This window comes from Camelus ferus, chromosome 25 (assembly GCF_009834535.1).
Source record: "Camelus ferus isolate YT-003-E chromosome 25, BCGSAC_Cfer_1.0, whole genome shotgun sequence".
NCBI classification, from domain to species: Eukaryota; Metazoa; Chordata; class Mammalia; order Artiodactyla; family Camelidae; genus Camelus; species Camelus ferus.
The window spans coordinates 19,451,640-19,472,901 of NC_045720.1; positions in this window are offsets into that span (position 1 = coordinate 19,451,640).

The following is a 21,262-nucleotide window of genomic DNA, read 5'->3' on the forward strand; positions in this document are numbered from 1 at the left end:
AGAGCTTCAGTTTCATGAGATACTTTCTTTCTACATAGCATGTATTACCCAAGGAATCAATGTATCCTGGAAAGCATACATACACCAATGAGTTTACAAAGCTCAATAGGATATCATGATGGTTGGTTTTCTGTCATTTTATTTTTTATAATTGCTTTGATTTTTTTCCTCTAGTGAAATCATCCTTGTTGTTATTTTGTTGTTTGTTGGTGGTGACATGCAGTACCAACCCAGGCTACGTGCGTTCATTCAACAGATACTAATTGAGCCTTTACTATGTACCAGGGACTATTTCAGGCATTTGGACCATATCAGTGAAAGAAAACAGACCAGGACTCCTGTTTCTATGAGAGAGAGAGACACACAAAACAATATGTTTATTGTGTATGTACGTTTCATTAAAATGTAAACAAATATTAAAATATTTTAAATATTAAAATTGAAATACATATTTCATTAAAATATAAATAACATTTCATATTAGAAGGTGACAAATGCTCTGGAGAAAAAAAATAAAGCAGAATTAAAGGGAGGTGAGTGGATGGACACCATATTTAATTGGCTAAACAACGTTAAAACCCTCATTTGAGCCAAGACTTAAAGGAGGGACTGGCGGAGTGGTGAAGAGCTGGTGCAAAGGCCCTGAGGAGAGAGCGTACACCCGGTAAGTTGAGAAAGAGCCAGAAGGCCATCGTGGCTGGGGCAGAGTAAGCTGAGGGGAGTATTTAGAAATTCAGTCAGAGACAAAAGCACTGAGCTGGGAGGAAATCAGATCATACAGGACATTATGAGCCACCTAGAGGATTGTGGCTTTTATTCTGTGTGAAGTGGGGACAACTTTTAGTATTCTAAGCAGAGGAGCATTACTCAATTTGTGTTGTAATGGGACTATTCTCTTCTCTGCCTGGAGTAAATCATGGGAGGTATTTATGGAATAAGTCATGCAAGGAGAGAAGCCAGGAGACCAGGTTGGAAGCTAACTGAGTAACCTCTGCAAGAGTTGTAAGGAGTGAAACAGGAGTTAAAATTCCAGAGACTATTTTGGAAGGAGAATTAACTGGATTGCCTGGCAAGAGAGTGTGAGCAGAAGAGGAGAGTCAAGAATTCTAAGATTTTTGGTCTGAGTTGCTGGAAGAACAGAGTTGATGGAGCAGGTCTGGAGGGTGGAAGAAAGGAAATTAAGTTTAGGACAAGCTACGTTTAAGATCCAAATAGAAAGGTCAAGCGGACTGTTAGGTCCTTGAGTCGGAAGTTGGGAGTTGGATAAGCACTCACATAAAGAACATGTGGTAATCATGACACTGGCCGAGATAACATAGGGGGTAAATAATTAGAGGAGAGAAGATGCCCAATGATTGTAATCAGGGCCAGGAGACGTCAGCAACAGAAACAGAGGGAGGAGCCTGTGAGGCTAAAGGAAAACCAAGGTTATCTTGGAAGTCAAAGAAAACAAAAATGCATCATGAAAGAGGGAGTGATTGACCTTGGAAGAGAGGTTAAGTACAACAAACACAGAGGACTGGCTACCAGCTTTAGCGTCACGAAGGGCATCAGCAGACAGGGCTGGGTCATGTGTGGGGCCCAGGGCAAACTGGACATTCTGGGGCCCCCTTGTTCAAGAAGTAAGAATTTCAGGATGGGGACATCAGAGCGTTAAACGAAGCTCCAGGCCCTGGGCAGCTGCTCCGGTTACCTGCCCATGAAGCTGGCCCAGAGCAAAGGTGACATTGACTAGAGCAGCTTCATTTGGAGAGATGAGTGTGAAAGCCTGATGGAGTGAACTTCAGGGAGAACAGGAAGGGAGGTTTGCAGAACTGAGTATAGAAACAATTTGGGAAGCTTTGCTATAAAGGGGATCAGACAAAAGAAGGTGATGATTGAACAAAGATGTTGGAATCAGTAGAAAGTTTTTTGTTGTTGTTGTTCTGTTTTGTTGCACTTTAGGATACGAGAAAGAAAAACATGTTCCTTTGCTAAGTAGGGAGGGCCTTATTCTCCTTCAGGAGGGAGGAGAAGATAGCCTCAGTGATGTTCTTTAATAGGTGAGTGGGTGAAAGGAGATAGGATCTTGTGCCCAGTGGAGAGGATGCTTTAGAAAAGAAACGAATGTTTGAATTCATAGTCCACAGCTGGCCAGGCAGACTATGTAGACACAGATGCTGGTACATGTGTGGATGTGATGGTGACGTCCCCGAACGCTCTATTTTCTTGAGGAAATGTTTTTCTCGTGGCACTGCTGTTCTACTTATTACTCTAGTAAGAACTCCAAAGCACTCTATTCAGAAACAAGACAATTTCTACATTAAATGCACCAATATAGTTTCCTTACATCCCGATGGCATTTGGCTATATGGATAAAGTCCGAAACCTATCACTTGACTGAAGACGGTATTTAAAGTCTCACTTTAAAAATTGTTTCTGTAAAAAATCTTCCCCAACGTGTTGATTTTGTTTAGATAGTTCAAAATATTATTTCTTATTTTCTTAAGTCTGTTTTTAAAAAGGCAGTGTTCCCTTGGTTATGCGAATATGGAGCACCACAGGAAGTGTAACATTCTTAGTTTCCCTTAATATCATCTTCTAAACTCCTAAAGATATATCCCCCCATTAAATACAGGCTTTTACTAAGTTTTCCTTGTGACTGTGATTGCTTTTTCTGAGTGAATTAATGCATGTTTGCTGAGTACTGATTCTAAGCTCAGAACTGTGCAAAACCAGTAAAAGACACAAAAGAGGGTTGAAATCGGTGCATACTTTTCGGATTTTTCCACAAATGTGCAGGCATACCTCAGAGAGAGGGCAGGTTTGGCTTCAGACCACCATGATAAAGCACTGCAATAAATTGTCACATACTTTTTTTTGTTTCTCAATGCATATAAAAGTTATGTTTACACTATCCTGTAGTCTAAGTATATAATAACAATGCCTTAAAAAAAAAAAGGTACGTACCTTAATTTAAAAAATACTTTGTTACTAAAAAAAAACCGCTAAGCATCATCTGAATCTTTAGCAGGTCATGATCTTTTTGCAATATAACATCAAAGATCACTGATCACAGATCACCAGAAGAAATATAAGCGTAATGAAAAAGTTTGAAATACCGCGAGAATTACCAATATGTGACACAGAGACACAAAGTGAGAGAATGTTGTCGGAAAAATTGTGCCAATAGACTTGCTCAAGGCAGGGTTGCCACAAACCTTCAATTTATAGAAAAAAACATGATATCTGCCGAGCACAATGAAGCAAAGTGCAGTAAAAGGAGGTCTGCCTGTGTAACAATCAAGTTTTAACGTTGCTTATTTATAAATCTTCTCATTTGGGAGTATTTTCTGAACTTTTAGTTGTTGCATTTCATTTCATTGTTTATTTTAATGTCCTTACAAAAAAGTCTTCCCATCATCTTAATAAAACTTTATTGAAATTTTAGGAGAAACTCATCTACGATCCCCCTATGACTATTAAAAATGAAATAATATATTCAGTGGAAAGGTTTTGGTATTTGCTAACAGTGTCACTTCTAAGAAAGCACTTCAGGAATGGTATCTCACTTTAGGCATCTCATAGAGTGAAAATCAGAACTTGAAAACTGAAATCAAGTGAATGTAGATGACCCAGAGATGTTTTAGAGGGTGAAATCGGTTTAGTGTGACCTGCGATGAATTGCTCTTTAACTTGTAGTCCAGCAATCAGCCCATGCTATTTTATCAACAGGTTTCCCTTGGCAGCAGCTGCTGTCCTTGCTCTGTAATCCAGCGATCATGCTTCCTGCGTGCAGGCATCAGGCGGAGGCTTGTCACTCCACAGGCAATGGCAAATCCTCACCATCGTCAGAAAGCAGTCAGGGTAGGTTGCCTGATACCCTCACATGGCTGACGGAGGATGGCGAGGGAGAGTTCAGTATTCTCAAATGCAGTGGAAAATCTTTTTTTTTTTTTCTGACTCGGTGCCAGCTGGCCCTGGTTTCCCAGACAGCCTCACATTTGAAGACCACCATTAAGCTGGCCTTGATATTTTTGGTTGAAGCTGCTCACGGCCAAAGCACAGGAAACCCTTTCTCCCTTGATACCTTTGTGTCCTTGGCCATCTATTCTCCTCTCACACACTGTCACCTTCCTAGCATCTGAACATCCAGAAGGAAATGGATGGCCATTTGTTTTTGAAGACATTGGGTTTTTCGATGATGCGGAGCTTTCTTTGCCATTTTAATCCTTATGTCACGAAACTACACTTTGGTGTGAACACAACTTCCAGGAGCATTTTCTTTGATTCAAGTCAACGGCCTTAACAACTTAACAGACTCTGAGTAGGCATATTTTCACTTCAACTAATTAAATTTAAAAATAAACATATCATTTTAACAAGGCCCACTCCCGAACGTCTCTTTCCCAGACTGTGCTCACATGCACTCCAGTACTGAAACCACTAAAACTTCCTCTTTTTAACCTTCCTGCCCCCAACCACTTTAACCTCAAAAACAAACTCTAAAATGTTTTAAAATTAACAAGAATTGTTCTTTTCAAGACAAACACCAATAAGCATCTCTGTTGATAGTTAAATTCAGATATAGAATGTTCTTTACATAGATATAGATTTTAAATATTTCTGAAAGGTATAAACACCAGAGAAAAGAGTACTGCTTATTGGCACACACCATTGTCATCTTAAGATGGACCAAGGAAATAAAAATCAATATTTTTATAAGGATTGATATGTTGAGTTATGTTTTAAATTTCTTTGGTCTGGGAGGAAGACATGAAAGATAACCACCACAACAAAAAAGCTACAACCTTTAGCTACAAACTTAAAAGTTGTTTTAACGTGCTAGCTTCTATTTTCGGCCCAATTTTCATGGAATTCTTGGAAATGTTTCATAAACAGTTCCCATGATATCCCAAATTTGAGGTACTAATAATGAATGTTTAGTATCCAATCAGCCATCAAAGAGATTCTTTATTTTTCTTCTTTCAACTGTGTTTTTTCTCTAATGGCATGTTTGTTTATTGACTATGTTTTTTAAATAAAAATAAATACACAGTGATACTTTGCATTTTGGCAGGTCGGTTTACATATAATCAGCCATCTACCACTTACCAATATGCAAAGTTCACAAAGCAGGTAACCCGGCAAGGTCGTCAGGGCTCCTGCGTAGATCCTTTCATACAAAGAACTGAGCTCGGCTGTTTCTTGGCTCCTGTTAACTTTCATTTTCCACGATGACTAAATCAACTTGGCCTTATCCACAAACATTTTTAGAAATTCTCTTGGTTATGGGCAACATCTTTACAGACGGGATCCTCATGGACAGTGTTCTATCCTAATGGGTTTGGTGACAAATAAAATAACCAGATCATTATTTAACTTTAAGATTGTCAAAACGTAACTTTAAAATGTAACAAAGGACAAAAACAGAATCCTCACAGGGAGAGTGAGCACAGGCAAAAGTTTCAACTAATACATTAAAGAGGGAATCTGCAATTTGATAAAGCTGGTTTGAAAAAGAACATGAAAGACTGGGAAAGAAAGAATGCTGAAATAAGATTGCCAAATTGGGTGCATGCGGTTCATGTTCTATTTGGCAATAATCATCATAAACTTTTTAGGTTATCTTCATTACTGGGTAAAAATCATTGGCATCTCTTCTGGACAAAAATACAATTATGACTGATCAATTTTCTAGAAGGTAACCTTACAGAGATGTAAAATAGTAGTGATATTTAGTTATACTTTCCTGGAGAGTAAGTAGAATGATGATAAATCTTAAGGTAATAAACTTTTACTTCGATCATGCTTCGTATGACCTTGAAAAGGCAAAGCAGTTATTTTTACCCCACTTCCAAATTTGGTTATTTTTTTCTTAATAAAATACAGAAAAATTGGAAAAAATTATAACATTTATATCTTTCGACAGTACATACTTTCTGAAAATAAGTTTTCTCCCTGTGAATTGTTATGAATTACTGTTATATAAAACGACATGAATGTAGGTTTTTCCAGAGTTATAATTGAAATTAAATTCGCCATAATTTAAGTCTGAGATTACTCAAGATTCCTATGATATGTGATAAAACCTACCATTAAGGAAAAATATTATAAAGTTAAAAAATAGAGTATTCAAAATATATTTATAGGAAAACACAAATAGGTGTTTTTTGTGTTTTGAGGTGAGTGATGACTCGAGGAAATGTCACAGAAGAATAAAATTCAGGAGAACTTATCTCCTCTCACTGTTTATTTTATGAGTCACTATAGCTTTCTTCTTTTCCAAAGCGTCAAAAGTGTGCTGAAAATTCCCCTTTGGACAGAGGATATTTTCAGTATTTCTCTTAGGAAATCACAACAAAGTAATTTTCATACCCACTATTGTTTATAACTATCTCTGTTATTTCAGCCATTATTTTTAAATAAGGGACTTAGGCTACAGATGCTAATTACAGTCAATTTATTCTCCAACTACTTGCCTTGGGTCTATTTCAGAAAACATTTTTATATCTACCAGAAGAGGGCAGGGAAGGGAAGAGGAGGTAAAAATATATTAGAATGACTTTGCTGCTTAATCAGAACAGACAGAGCTCATTTCTCCTTGTTGTTAGCTTTTAGCATCCTATCTAGTAATAGTGAGCATTCAATAAACATTTTGTAGATTAAGTGGAATCATTTGGTTAATGGCTCTGAACATCCCTACTAGGGAAAGAGGTTTTAACAAAAAAGAAAGTAACATTTGTGGAGTATTTGGGGATTAAAAGTCTTTGGAATCACTTTCGTCTTTTCAGTGTAATGCCTAGTGAAACTGTGTCATACATAATAGTCACTGAATAAATACTTGTTGATTAAATCATGGCGGGTCAGAGATCGGTTGTATGTAAGCAAGAACTTAGAACGCAGGGGGACAATCTACGTTTAAAATGTGCACGTGGAAACTGCCAAACCCGAGTTTGTTCTCAACTTATTTTTTTTTTCTTTTCTCTTTTTGTTTCTTTTTTAAAAAATTGAAGTATAGTTGATTACAATATTACATATGTCACAGGTATAAAATACAGTGATTCACAATTTTAAAGGCTCTGCTCCATAGATAGTTATAAAATTCACATATATTCCCTGTGATGTACAATATATCATTGTAGCTTATTTTATACATAATAGTTCGCATCTATCGACTTTTACATTTGTAGACCTTACAGGTGAGCTACATCAGAATAACAACAGTGCTCTAGTGGGCTCTGTGAATATACTTTTTTTCTTTTGAGGCAATAGGGGATGCTCTTTTTAACAAAATGTCCCCCAGAAGCTCCTCGGCAGCCTGGAGATAGGTAGAAACTGAGGGCAAAAGTATGCATTCTAGACAGCATTTCACCTTTATTCACTGGGGGATTTTTGCTATTTGCCATATTTTAACACAATAATTTCCTTGTTCTGGGGGGAGGGTATAGTTACTTAGTTACCTTCCCCCCCAGGAAAAATTTTTCCTAGTTTTTTTCAATCCAAAATACATTCAGATTTGTTGAAAAACATGTATTTGTGTCTGTACGATGGGAGCTGTATATTCTATAAATGGGATGTCAGTGGATAACACCAACATAATGAAGACCTGGGAGTCAACCTAGCTCCCCTTTCTTCCCCTCCGTGTCCAATCTTTGACCGAGCCCTGCTCATTTTACCTACTAAGCACTTTTCTTGTCTGGCACCTACTCTCCGCATCTCTCCCCCTGCCCCTACCTCCCCACCACGGATGGCATTGTTCTTCTGGGTGGTGGCCATGGCCATAGTCTCCTAGCTGAATATGGCTTCCACACAGCTGCCAAGTGAACTCCATAAAATGCAAAACTCACCTTGTTATCCACCTATGTAAAATCTTCGTGCTTCCTGCTTTGTTTACAGAAGAAAACGCCAAGAGTATTTGCATTGTCAAGCCTTTGATGCCTGGCCCCCAGCGATCTGGACAGCTCATCGCGTGTTACTCTCTGGTGAAACTACACAGGTTCTCATTTCACAAACACATCGAGGACTTCTCGGGTCTATGTCCTTACTCGCCATGTTGCCTCTGCTAGGAGGGCCCGTCCCACATTTATTTGCCTATCTTTCTCATCACTCAGATCAGGAATGATCTCTAGCACGACTTCTCCGAACAGAAGGCAGAAAATTCCCCTCCGCTGGACTTCCTGGTACACGCCTCGCTTTTCCCTCACATCATACTGATAGTCATTCCTACCTGGAAGGTGGCTAGGATGACTGAGCAACTGATTATTTTATTTTATTAAAACTGAACAACCACCTATGGCTGGTGCTACCGTACATAGCAGTACGGCCCTCGACCCTCCCTGAAAGGGATTTGATGCCATGCTGCTCCGCTGTAGGGAGGATAACTTCAGGGGCTTCATATCCTTTCTTGCTCTTTGTTTCGCTGTAAAAAGCTCAGTAATTAATTACAAGCGCTTTGTATTTATGTGTATTAATGCTATAAGAATCAAAAAAGGTCCTTTTTTTTTTAAAGATATCATTTTTACTAATTCTTTGAATAATTTACTTTGGCAAAGCTGTTGAAGTCATTTTATATTATCTTAATAAGCCCCTGCCTCTGGAGTCAGCTGAAATATGCCTCATTCCATGGGTCTTTTTAACAACTCTGAAAAATTGATTACACTTCATTTGATCCCAGGTTTACAGTATCAGAGTGTTCGTGTATTTCTGGACATTATTGGTGGTTTTATAAAACAAGGAGAAAGCAAAAGCTGTGAATAATTTTCAAACTTCAACCTTAATTTCAATATTTTTAAATTTAACTGACAAGGTAATTATCCCAGAAATCGTCCTAACTAAATGATTTGTGAAACTATGATTGTCCCATTAAAATGACAGAGTACTCAATCAGGAGAGAAAAATGGTTCTCTGAGGTTTGGCCCTATTAAGCAGGTTCTTTATATTATTATCCACGTCTCCTTTTGAATATACACAGCTGTGTGTTTCCGTGCGTGTAAGGAAAAGTGTCACAACTGGAAGATGGCTAATGATAACACAGAGCAGTGGAGCAGGGGTAAAGAGTACAGATTCTGTGGGGAGGTGGCCTTATGGGAATCCCAAGGGGCGATGTCACAGGTGTGTGACGTTGCCCACACTTGACCTGAATTTCTTCATCTGTAAATGGGGGATGATCATTTGACCTGCCATGCTGATCCGGCTGGCGCTAGAGTAAAAACCCTCGCAGCTGAATTTTATAAAGCAAGAGCTGCTACTTCTTGTGAACACCACCAGCACATCTCAGATCAGCCGGGGCTCTGTTCTGCATCACGCTTTACTCCAGCACCCAGCGAGAGCCAGCAGTCACTATCTGGACTATTGCCAGTCACTTTCCAGCAGGGAAAGAGCTCAGGAAGGTTGTCTGCGGCAAGTGCGCTCACCTAGAAGTGACCCGCATCACTTCCCCTCGTAAATTACTGGCCAGATGCAGCTCCAAGGCCGAGAGGGCAGTCCTACCAAGTGCACAACAGGGAGGCTGAAATATTCAGTGGCAAGGCTCTAATGATGACCACAATAATTACACCTATCTCATGTACCAAAAAGTTATTTTACACAAATTATTTAGAACAGGACCTGAAGTAAGTTATTTTTATAAACTAAGGGAAGAGTAAATGGATGAAGTGTGAGCTTAGATGATTTCAATTTCCTGTCAAACTTGATTTTAGGACTTCAAGTTTGCTAAAACCAACTAATCTGAGGGGGAAGAGTTGATAGTGAAGTTATCCAGAGGGTTAATACATCACTTCCGTCAAGTATGATCTATTTTGAAAGGATACTGTGATTATGACTTCATCATGCCAAAAATGGTCATTTATCCATTCCTTTGTACATTCAACAAATATATACAGGCACTGTGTTAAGTGCCAGGGATGCAAGGGTGAACCAAACAGAAATGGTGTCTGCCTTCAAGGGAGATTTGACGTTAAGTACATCACACATAAGTAGTCACTGAGGATTGAGATAAACGCTACAGAGAATTTCCAGATAGGTGATAGAATTAGTGATAAGTATTTGGGAATTTTACAGTCCTTTAAAGTATACTACATAATAATTCTTCCATCATACATACGCTTAGATATTGATCATCAACAAATCCGATGGACTGGACCTGTACGAGTCACCAGAAATAAAGACATTATTAAGGCACGATGTCTTCCTCCCTCAGGGAGTTCCTAGTCTCCCTCAGAAATTCCCACATAAAAAAAATCATCTTGATGTTCCTCGATAAATGCCATGATTGAACTAATCTGAGTAAGTACCTAGGACAGGGAACTACGCTCTACTGGGAGGGTGAACATGAGAAATAGCTTCTCGGAGGAGCGTATACCTCAGATCAGGTTTGATTTATCATCAGGATATTAGACTAAGATGATGAAAACCATTCCGGGTGAAACTTGTGCAGAGGCATGAACTTGGAGGTGGATGTTGTGTATATGAGGAATCACAGGTAGCTTACGGTGCCTGGAAAGAGGAAGTGGCATGTGGTCAGCCTGGAGGTCCTGCTAGGCCAGCTCAAAGAGCATCTAATGCCAGGCTAAGCTTGGGTTTTACACCAAAGGCAGTGAAGAGAAATGAAAGGAGTTTAATGCAAGAATATGATTAAGTCAGATTTGTAATTTTTAAAGATACCTCTAATAGTAGGATGATTTGATGGGGGCTGAAGTAGAGGGAAGACAGACCAGTTAAGAGTCTTTTGCAGCCATGACTCAGTGGGGTTTCTTTCAAGAATGCAATTCAAAGGTGATTCAACATACAAAAATAAATTAATGTGACTTGTTACATCAGTAGAATCAAGGGCAGAAGTTATATAATTATCTCAATCGTTATAGAAAAATCATTTGACAATACTTAACACCTCTTCATGATAAAAAACACTCAACACACTATGAAGGAAAGGGAACTTCATCAATCTAATAAAAGGTATCTAAAAACCCACAGCTATCATTGTACTTAATGATGAAAGAAGATTGAATGCTTTCTTCTAAACAACAGAAACAAGACAAGGATGTCCACTCCTGCTACCTCTATTTAACATAACACTGGAGGTTTAAGCCAGGTCAAAATCAGGCAAGAAAATAAAATAAGAAACATCCAGATTGGAGATAAAAGGAGCAAAACTATCTCTATTATAAGATGACATGATCTTCTATATAGAAAATTCTAATGAATCCACTAAAAAAAGAGATTAGAACTAATAAAAAAACTCAGCAAAATTATGACACAAGATACACAAAATCAACTATATTTCTATATATTAACAATAAGCTACCCCCAAAAATTAAGAGGAAAATTTATTTACAACAGCATGAAGAAGAATAAAACATTTAGGAATAAATTAAACAAAAAATGAACAAAAACTTATGTTCAGAAAACTACAAACCAAATTTCTGAAAGAAACTAAAGATCTAAAGAAATTGAAAGATAGCCCATATTCTTGGATTGAAAGATGTACTCCCCAATTTGTTCTACAGATTCAATGCAATTCCTATCAAAATCCAAGTTGACTTCTGTGCAGAAGTTGACAAGGTGATCCTAAAATTCACATGGAAATTCAGAGGACCCAGACTAGCTAAAACAATGATGAAAAAGAACAAAGAATTTAAACTTTCCAGTTGCAAAACTCACTACAAAACTACAGAAATCAAGACAGTGAGGTAGTGCTCTAAGTATAGATATGGGTCAATGCGATAGAATTGAAATTCAGGAAATACACCCTCATATTTATGATTAATTGATTTTCAACAAAGGTGCCAATACAGGTAAATGGGGGAGATAACAGTTTTTTTCAGTAAAAGGTTTTGGGATCATTGAATATCTCCATGCAAAATAATGAAGTAGAACTGCTATCTCATACCATATGCAAACATTAACTCAAAATTTATCAAAGACCTAAATGTAAAAGCAAAAACTATACATTCTCAGGAGGAAACGGTGGCGTAAATCTTTGTGAACTTACGTAAAGCAATGGTTCTTGGATAGGCTACCAGAAGCACAACCAACCAAAGGAAAAAAAATAGATAAAATAAACTGAGTTATCAGTGAGTTGTAAGACAATTTCAAGAAGGCTAATACATGTAAAATTGGGGAAGAAAATGAGAAATGAAGATATATTAAGGAAATAACATGTGAAATATTTTCAGATTTCATAAAAACTATGAACCTACATATTCAAGAGGCTCAATCAATTCTAAACACAAACAAAAAAAAAATGAAGAAAACTACACAAAGACACATCATAATAAAATTACTTAAAAACACTAGTAAAAGAAGAATGTTAAAATAGCCATAGATAAAAGGCAAATTACATGTAATTGCAAAGATAAGAATGACAACAGGTTTCTTGGAGACAATATAAGCAGAAGACAGTGGAGCAACATGTTTAAAATAATGAAAGAAAAGATTGTCACCTTGAATTTTACCCTCTGCGAAAAAACACCTTTCAAAAACAAAAGTGAAACAAAGGCCTTCCAAACACAAAATAGATAAAAGAATTCATCACTAGTGGACTTCGCTACAAGAAATGTTAAAAGAAATCCACCAGATGGAAGGAGATGATAACAGATGGAGATCTGGATCACCATAAAACCATAAGCCAGGAAGGAAGCTGAAAACGTTAAACATACAAGAAAAATCAGATCTGTGGTTGCTGTGGTTGGGATGGGTCTCAGGGAAGAGCTGGAACGAGATATTACAATGGAATTTGAGGACTTGGAGGGTGATGGACATGTTCATTATCTTTATTGTGGGGGATGGTTTCATGAGAGCATAACTTGCCAACACTTAACAAATAATGTCCTTTTACTATGTGCAGTTTATCGTATGTCAATTACAGCTCAGCCAGTCAGTTAACAGAAAACATTCTAAGTTGCCAACGAGATCTTCAAGTAGCTGAGATTTAGATCAGAACAGAACAACAGTTAGCTTGTTAGACACAAGGATCTGTAACTCAAGGGAAAGGACTAGATTTCACGGTTATTATTGTTCTGATGACCTTTGAATGGAATGAGAACGCCATGTTTAGAAGCCTGGGTTCTGGATTTGGTCAGCCGGACTTTGAACACAGGCTTTGCTACTTACCATGCCTGTGACTTAAAATTCTTCAAAAAATTCTCCATGCCTCATCTCCAAGTAGGCAGGATAATAATACCAATATCAGAGATTCATTACATGAAGTCCTCAATTAATGCTATAGAAAAACAGCCAAATTAAAGTCTTGGGAGTGGATTAGAGTTTACAAAGGAAGCAACATATTAGAGCAGCATTTCATAGCCTTTTTCCTTCATTATTGATATCCTAAGGAGACATTTTGAAGACTTTTTCCTAATCTCAGCCACCTCATAAAATTTTAATACCACAGTTATACTATATATCTGTTTTTCTACTGCGGCCTTAGGAGGGCCACAAAACATTGTAATAGTTACAATTATTTTCCTCCACCAGGAATGAATTTTCACTCCCTTGGGGGACATCTGTTCTCTCCCCACTCCAAGTTGAGAATGAATGAATTCCTGGAAATGAAGATGGGACTTTTAAAATAAAGAGAAGAGGATAAATGGCTTAGGGGTATGACTGAATTCACCAGATTTTTTCTAAATAGGTCCACCACAGCAGAATAATTAAAATGAGTCAGAACTTTGGAATAAATGGCACCATTACTGGCCTAAACATACATACATACAAAGCTAGAGATTCTATTGATGATCTTTAAGTGTCTTTTCAGAGGTCACATGTGAAACAATCAAGACAGTGCCTGAAGACAGCCTGAATGGTGATCTTTTGGTTGACAAAACCATGTAGACACAAGAAACCCTTCTCCCAGCACAGCTTTGCTTTATCTCACTGCAGCCCCCTCCCAGTACAACACTAGACCATAATTCGTTTTATCAACAAAGAGTTATGGGTGTTTATTAAGTGTGAAAATTAAGACATTTCAGTTTTTCACTTATATAAATAATAATGCAGTGAACATCTGTATATATAAATTTTCACTGCATCCATTTCAGTGTTAGCAAAGCCTTCAACAAAATCCCAGGTTAAAATTACCACATGAAAATGGTAACTATCCTATTTAACAGAATGGAGTGATACATGGGCAGTCTTTGTGATATCTCACATTTTTCAGCAGATATAATAGGCTTATACGATGGATGAAGGTGATCAAATGTACAAACTCCTAGTTATAAGACAAATAAGTGTGGGGGATGTAATGTACAGTATGGCAACTATAGTTAACAGTACTGGATTGTGTATTTGATAGTTGCTAAGAGAGGAGGTCTTGGAAGTCTCCATTACAAGAAAAAAAAAAATGTAACTAGCTGTGGTGAATAAGTCACTAAACTTATTCTGGAAAAGATTTTGTAATATATGCATTTATTGAACCCTTTTATTGTATACCCAAAACTAATACAATGTTATATGTCAATTATATCTCAATTTAAAAAAAAAAGAAAAACTGAAATTTGACACAACATTGTAAAATGACTATAACTAAATAAAAAATGTTAAAAAAATACAGGCTTTGCCTTTTCCTTTTTTATTTTTTAAATTACCATTTCTACTGTTTAACACAGTGGAAAAAATGATTTTTATGCAGGAACATCTGGAAACTGATCAAAAACTTCTTGTATTAAATTCTGTGATAAGTGTGTATTCTATGTCATGGTTGGGCGGCAGTGAACTGTAAGTGATAGAAGGATAAGAGAACACTTCCTCAGGTGCAAAAATCCTTAGTAAAGCTCCTTCTACAGGAAGACAGATGTTGAGATACCTTACATTGTACAAGGAACTTCTATTAGAAAAAGCTTGAATTCTTAGCAAATTACAGATGCAGGTACCCACCTCTGAGTAGCTGGGCAGGAGAGCATCTCTGCTGCCGAAGGACAGAAGGGGAAGATGTGAGACCAAGAGAAGATCTAGAGGACAACTGAATCACTTGCTCCGCCTCCCCTTTGAGTTTTAACCAAAACAACAACAACAACAACAACAAAAACCAAAAAAAAAACCCCACAATGAGCCAAATGTTGGTTAAGCATCAGTTTTACCACCAAAGTACAAAGTTCACTGTTCATCCTGTGTGGGAGGATAATGGCTTAAGTCTAAAGAGAAATGAGCCTATTAGCTTTCATTAGAATGAAAAATCATCTGCATGAGTAAGACACTTGCCTGAATTATGTGCCCAGCCAGAGATGCTAGAACAGAGCTGGTGGAGATCTGGATAACTGGTGGGAAAAAAAGGCCATTCCTCTTTTGTCCAGCACAGTGGTTCACAAACCGTGGTCCGAGAATCCCAGCATCAACATCACACGTGAACTGTTAGGAATGCAAATCCTTTGACCCTAACCCCAAACTACTGAATTAGACATCCTAGGAATGGGGCCCACAATGTTCTTTATCAAATTGATGATTCTGGTGCCCATCAAAGTTTGAGAGACACTAGTCTGCATCTGGAGAATGGAACTACAAGACTCACGTGATCCCTTGGGCAGAAAGCCAGTTCTGCTTCCTGCAACTGAGAAAAGTTACCCACACCTGGGACTTGACCAGTGGAGAGCAGGCTCTCACCAATCAGGTGAATTCTCTTGGCTTGATGGAGGAGAAGTGGAGAGGAGCCCACTTCTCCAGAGGCCAAAGTGGGAAGCTGAGAAGAAAAAAGTTATTCTAACTGGGAAGAAGTTGACGATTTATCTGAACCTAAGGTAAACTCAAGCACCTGCCCATCTACAAAAATGTGAATGACTTAAAAGGCTCCACCGTTGTGTGAATTTGCCTTTCTTTTCTGGCCACTTTGGCCAGGATTCTGAAAGATGCATGATCTTTTTTTGGTTGATAACACAATACTACTTTTAAAACAAAACAAAGCAGAGCTAGTTCTTGTAATCTCTACTGAAGCTCGCTCAAATATCTAAAAAAAAAATTTTTGAATATCGCAAATTCTTCAAAGCTTAATGTAAAGGTATTTCCTTTGCCAGTGAGTGTCAATTTAAAAAAAAGAAGCAAAAAAGAAAGCAAAGTGTATTCATGCTAAGGACATAGAGAGAAACCAGGAGACAGGGAAAGACAATAGCCTGGATAAACAAACATATACATAAATTTTTAATGACAAGCATTTTAAGATAATATTTGCACATCACTTTGCCACCACATGGTCAACTACCTGTTTCATAATAGAATGAATGAATGTTCGTTCTGTAGTAAAAGAGAAGTTACTAAAGAACAGTTAAGAAAAGAAGTGGAAGACAAGTAAAAAACTATGAACTTACAATTGAATAAACACAAAGGTTGTTTTTGTTTTTATTTTTTTAATGGAATGTTTTTGTTTCATTAAATGATAATAGGAATTCTAGTGTGTGTGTGTGTGTGTGTATAGGTGTATGCTCAAATAAGCTTGAAAAATACTAATTAAAGCAAAGTCAAACAGCTTCGTCTTTTGCACAGCTCCTCAGAGGCTTTGGATGTGATAATGTGCATAAGGCTTCCCAGGTGTGATACATAGCGATTCTCAGACTTGTTTCACTATGGAATCCTCATTTCTCTATGTTATACATCTACCACCTCTGATCAGAATCAATTTAAGAAAAGGTGACCCATCTTTGCCAAGTCTTAGTAAATGTTTCTGTCTATTCAGATTAGTATATATCAACATGGAGATTTTACCATTTCCCTGATCATTTGAATTCCCAACTGAATAATATAGTTACTCACTAAATAATTGAGAAGTATAAATTTTACACAGCTTATCCATCTGTTATCACATCTGGATTTTTCAGCCTTACTTACATCCTCTTTTTTGCCTTTTGGGTTTAGAGTATATGAAATTGATTTTACATTCCAGTTTGACAAATATTTATTAAATATTTACCACAGGTTCAAATGGAGGTAAATACAGGTAGATTAAATACAATAACAAAACACGTTTCCTAGGAGTTACAACATGTGTGCATATCTGGAAGCAGAACCAGTGCTGCAGGGCACTTCACAATCAAAATCATGTAGAAAATATTTTATTTGAAATGTCACCACCTACTCTTAAAGAAGGATACTTTTTTTTTTTTATATGAAGGTTTTTTTTCCTCCTATGCTTCTCCTCACTTCCTCCTTTCTAGCAGATCATGGCCTCATTACCTTAGGGAAAGAAAGCAGCAAATCAGGAAGGAGAAAGAAGTGGTGTCTTCAGGGCTTTTGGTTTCCAAGCGTGTCAATCCATTAAGGAGATTTTGCTTGTTGCCTTTGAAGCAAGCAAAAGACTGAATTTTCCTGCCCTGGATGGAAGAGAGATGGAGCAGGGATACTAAGAGGCAAAACATCAGAAGACCCTGGATGGAGGAATCCTGTCCTGGGAAGCCCCGTGGAGTCCAGGGCAGTGCTAAGACCTCAGAAGGGGGTGTATGTCTGGGTAAAGAGCTGTCTTGACAGCTTCTCAGGTATTTTCATGCACTAGCAGGACTGGGAAGCAGCAGGATTATTTCATGGCCATCAAGGCATGTCTCCGAGGACTGGTGATCTGCGGACACTGAGCCTTGAGACTTCTCCCGATCAAATGTGTTGACACCATGTAAAAGCCTTTAACTTAGAAGCCTAAGAAAGAAGAAATCCCCAAATAACTACGTTTACAATGCCACAAGATGAGAGTTTATGTTAATTTTCACTGGCTTAATTATCCAAGGGAATGGAGATTCAATACCAGTGTCACTATGTGGAGGCCATTCTTGAAGTCAAGGTGATCCATGGAGGCCCATTAGTTGCAACTTAATACTGGAGAAAGTGGAAGAGATCAGAGCCCCTGACAAAGGGTCTGGGATCTGATCAGGACTTTATGATGTCAGCTACCTTTGATCCTGTCCAAGAATCCACTTCCCTATCACGGGTAAGCACCTGGATTTAAAAGGCAAGCCAAGCAGGGGCCGCACAGAACACCCTTCCCTCCTCAGCTGTACTGAAGACATTTGTTTAATTCACATTTCTTAAATCTTATAGGTCCCAGTACTGAGATAAGTACAAGAATACAATGCAAGGATGATTCAAGGAGCACATGCTTTGTGGGAAAGGCAGACAAATAAATCAGCAATTATAAACTTTTGTAATGAAGGCAAGGGCAGTAAAAAGCCCTAGGGTGTAAGGATACATCTGTAACAGCATGAGAATATCAGCGATTGAAATGGTGAGAAGCTTGAGCCGATCCTTACAGGACAAGTAGGAGTTCCTGAGGAGGGCACCAGAGCTTCAAGCTGAGGATGAAATATTTGCGGAACAGAGAGAGCTCAGGACACTGGAGAATGCTAAGGAGTTTGGTCTTCCTGCAATGTGAAGCCTTTATTCAAGAACCACCAGAGAGAAGGGAATCAGGCGGAGAGAGTTAAATCATAAACGGCTGTAGCACCTTCATGAGTTAAGGATTTCTCCTCAGGTCAAAGTCTGACTTCAAGGAATTTTGAGGAAAAAACTGATGATTGGATTAATGTGCTAGAAAGATAACTCCAGAGGCAAAGCAGAACATTTAGCAGGTAGAGAGCGAGGTGTGGGGACAGTAGATGGGAGACACTTGCACGGTCCAGGTATGTGCTGATGCTTTCCTGAGTGAGGGGAGTGCACTAAGCATAGAGTGAAGGTGGGAAAGCAGGGATTTTTGAGACTGAATTGTCCCAGCTCAGGTGAGCAAGGGATTTATGTGGAGAATGGTTAAATTGTCTTCTAAGTTTCTGGCACTAACTGGAAGAACACAGGGTGAGGAAGAAAAGGAAGAGGAGGAGAGAATGTGGGCTGGCCATGTGACTTGCCTTGATCAGTCAGTCTGGATCCCAGGTGAAGTAGAGCCCCCTCTGGACTGTGAAAGACGGTGTATCCCAGTGGGATCTTGGGCGTTGAATAATACCACTGTCTATTCTCAGTAGATCCTGTTGAATTTTTCAATAGTACAGAATTTTTTAAAAAATTTCCCTTTTTAATCTTTATATACTTGTTTTTAAATATTTAAATAATAGAGGCATTTATGAAATAAAAAGATAAATAAAAACTTTTCTTTATCTCTCCCTTAGAAACCCATGTTCCTCTCCAGAGGTGACCACTGATAACACTCTTTCACACACATTTGTTGATATGTTTTACACATATGTAATATACATGTAAATGCAAACACATAGATTTTCATTGCACTGGGATATATATCTGTCATCTATCTCTGCCTTTTCCTTTTCCATCCCTGTTCTAGTTAATTATATGCCTCCGAGATAGTCACATATTAAAACAGATAATTTTTCCCTATTTACTTAAATCTTTGCACAGTATTTTATTGTGAGAATTTGTCATAATTTAACTGCTAATCTATCAATAGTCATTTAGATTGATTCTAGTTTTTCTGCTGAGTAAACAATATATAATGAACATTGTCCATGCTTTTATGCACACCTATGAATGTATTTCTCTAGATTAGAATCCTAGAAGTAGAATTATTGGGTCAAAGAGTAAGCACATTTTAAATTTTCATAAACACTGCAAAATTGCCCTCCAGAAAGTCTATTCCAATTTATATTCTCATCAATAGTATATAAGAGTCAGATCTTTTTCTTACTTGACCATTTTCCTCTTTATTTCCTTTGCCCAAAGGCTCAGATTTTTGCTTTCCAGTTATCTTGCATCATGGGTTTGAGTGGTGTGTGTGTGTGTATGTGTGTGTGTGTGTGGTGGTTGAATGGGGCAAGGTGGGTAGATTTTAAACAGTCCTCATTTTCTTGTCTTCCATTTTTTGTAAGGAAATGTTTCTCATCATCTTTGTTAAAAATTACTGTATCATTCACAGTGCCTCATTACAAAATTCTTCGTTAAAGTGATCCCCAAATAATGACCCCCCAGATCTTTATGTCCTTAATTTCATACATACTCATATTTTATATCTCTTCAAGAGCATTATGGAGATTTTCATATGGAGTGTGTGGCTGACCTACTGTTGAAAAAAATATACTCCTCTTTCACATGAGAAGGTCAAATCTTTGAGGCATACATTCATGGAGGTCCAGTCAAGCTGAACCTGGTTTCATGTATAATAAATAGGGGACAGATTAAACTCAGTCATTGAGAATCTTTACTGATAGGCAGGTAGCTTGTAGTAAAGATTCTCTCTGGTTCCAAACACGACGGTTGAATTGGAATTTTACCTAAGTGACATTTAATTGCCAAATGCTCATTGTCCAAGCTTACTAGCCATGGGCTTCCAGGCTTCTAAACTGGGTTGTCTCCTTCCTCAAAAGTTCCCTCACGACCAAGGCTTCCCCAACCATCTTACTTCTCCTGGCTGTGTGGCTTAAGGACAGTGTGTCAAGACTGGGTCTAATGGAGAGCCCCAGTAGGTTAACCTGAGTTCAAGTTCTGCTTCCTTTATCACGTGGAATGGAGATTTAACTTGGGCTAAAAAACAGATATCTTGATCTTTGAATTATATTTATTGAGTCCAGTAGTTTAAGCTGGAATGAAAAACCAAGAGAAATCACACCATCCCAATGTACAAAACCGAGCCTGGTAACGGCTAAGAGCATCTCTGCTGAGCCACGCACGTCCTGTCTTACCTTTTGCTTTTGCCGTGCCTCATGGATTTTTCAGAGCCTGACACTACAGATGGTTTGGAGATTATGTCTAACCACCAACTGATCTATCCAGGCTGTTCCTACTTTTTAAATGGTTAACTGAGACCGTTGTAAGCGTCTCATTTATCAGTCTTTTCTTGGTGAAGGGTAATTTTTCCTCTGTTTTCAAAATAGTCTCTATTCATTTGGTTGTCAAGTAGTCCTCCCTGACTGTGGGCAAATAGGTTATTTATTGCCCAGCTAACTTTCTCTTTGCACAGGAAATCATGGGAAGGTGGGTTGGAAGCTGAGTCCCTCATCTTCAGGATCATTAGCAGCAACGTAATATTTTGTGGCTGTCAGCCTTCAGGCTCCTCGCATGGTAGAGGGGTCATCCTTCGGGGAGAACATAATGATCCCAGAATGCTGGCTGACAGGGTCTTGATCTGCACTTTTATTATGTTCAATTTATCAGTCTCTTTGGAAAGAATGGACCATGGGACTCTTTTAAAACATTTGGAATCTTTGGATAAAAGCTCAGAGACAGGCTATTCCTACTTCCATTAATTTCATAATCAATGATGTCAATTTGTCACTATTAATAATGTTTCCACAACCACTTTCCCCAGGCTTTCCTGAACTTAAAAGCTTCTAGATCAACTCCCTCCCACCCCTTTTTTCCCCTGATCTTAGTT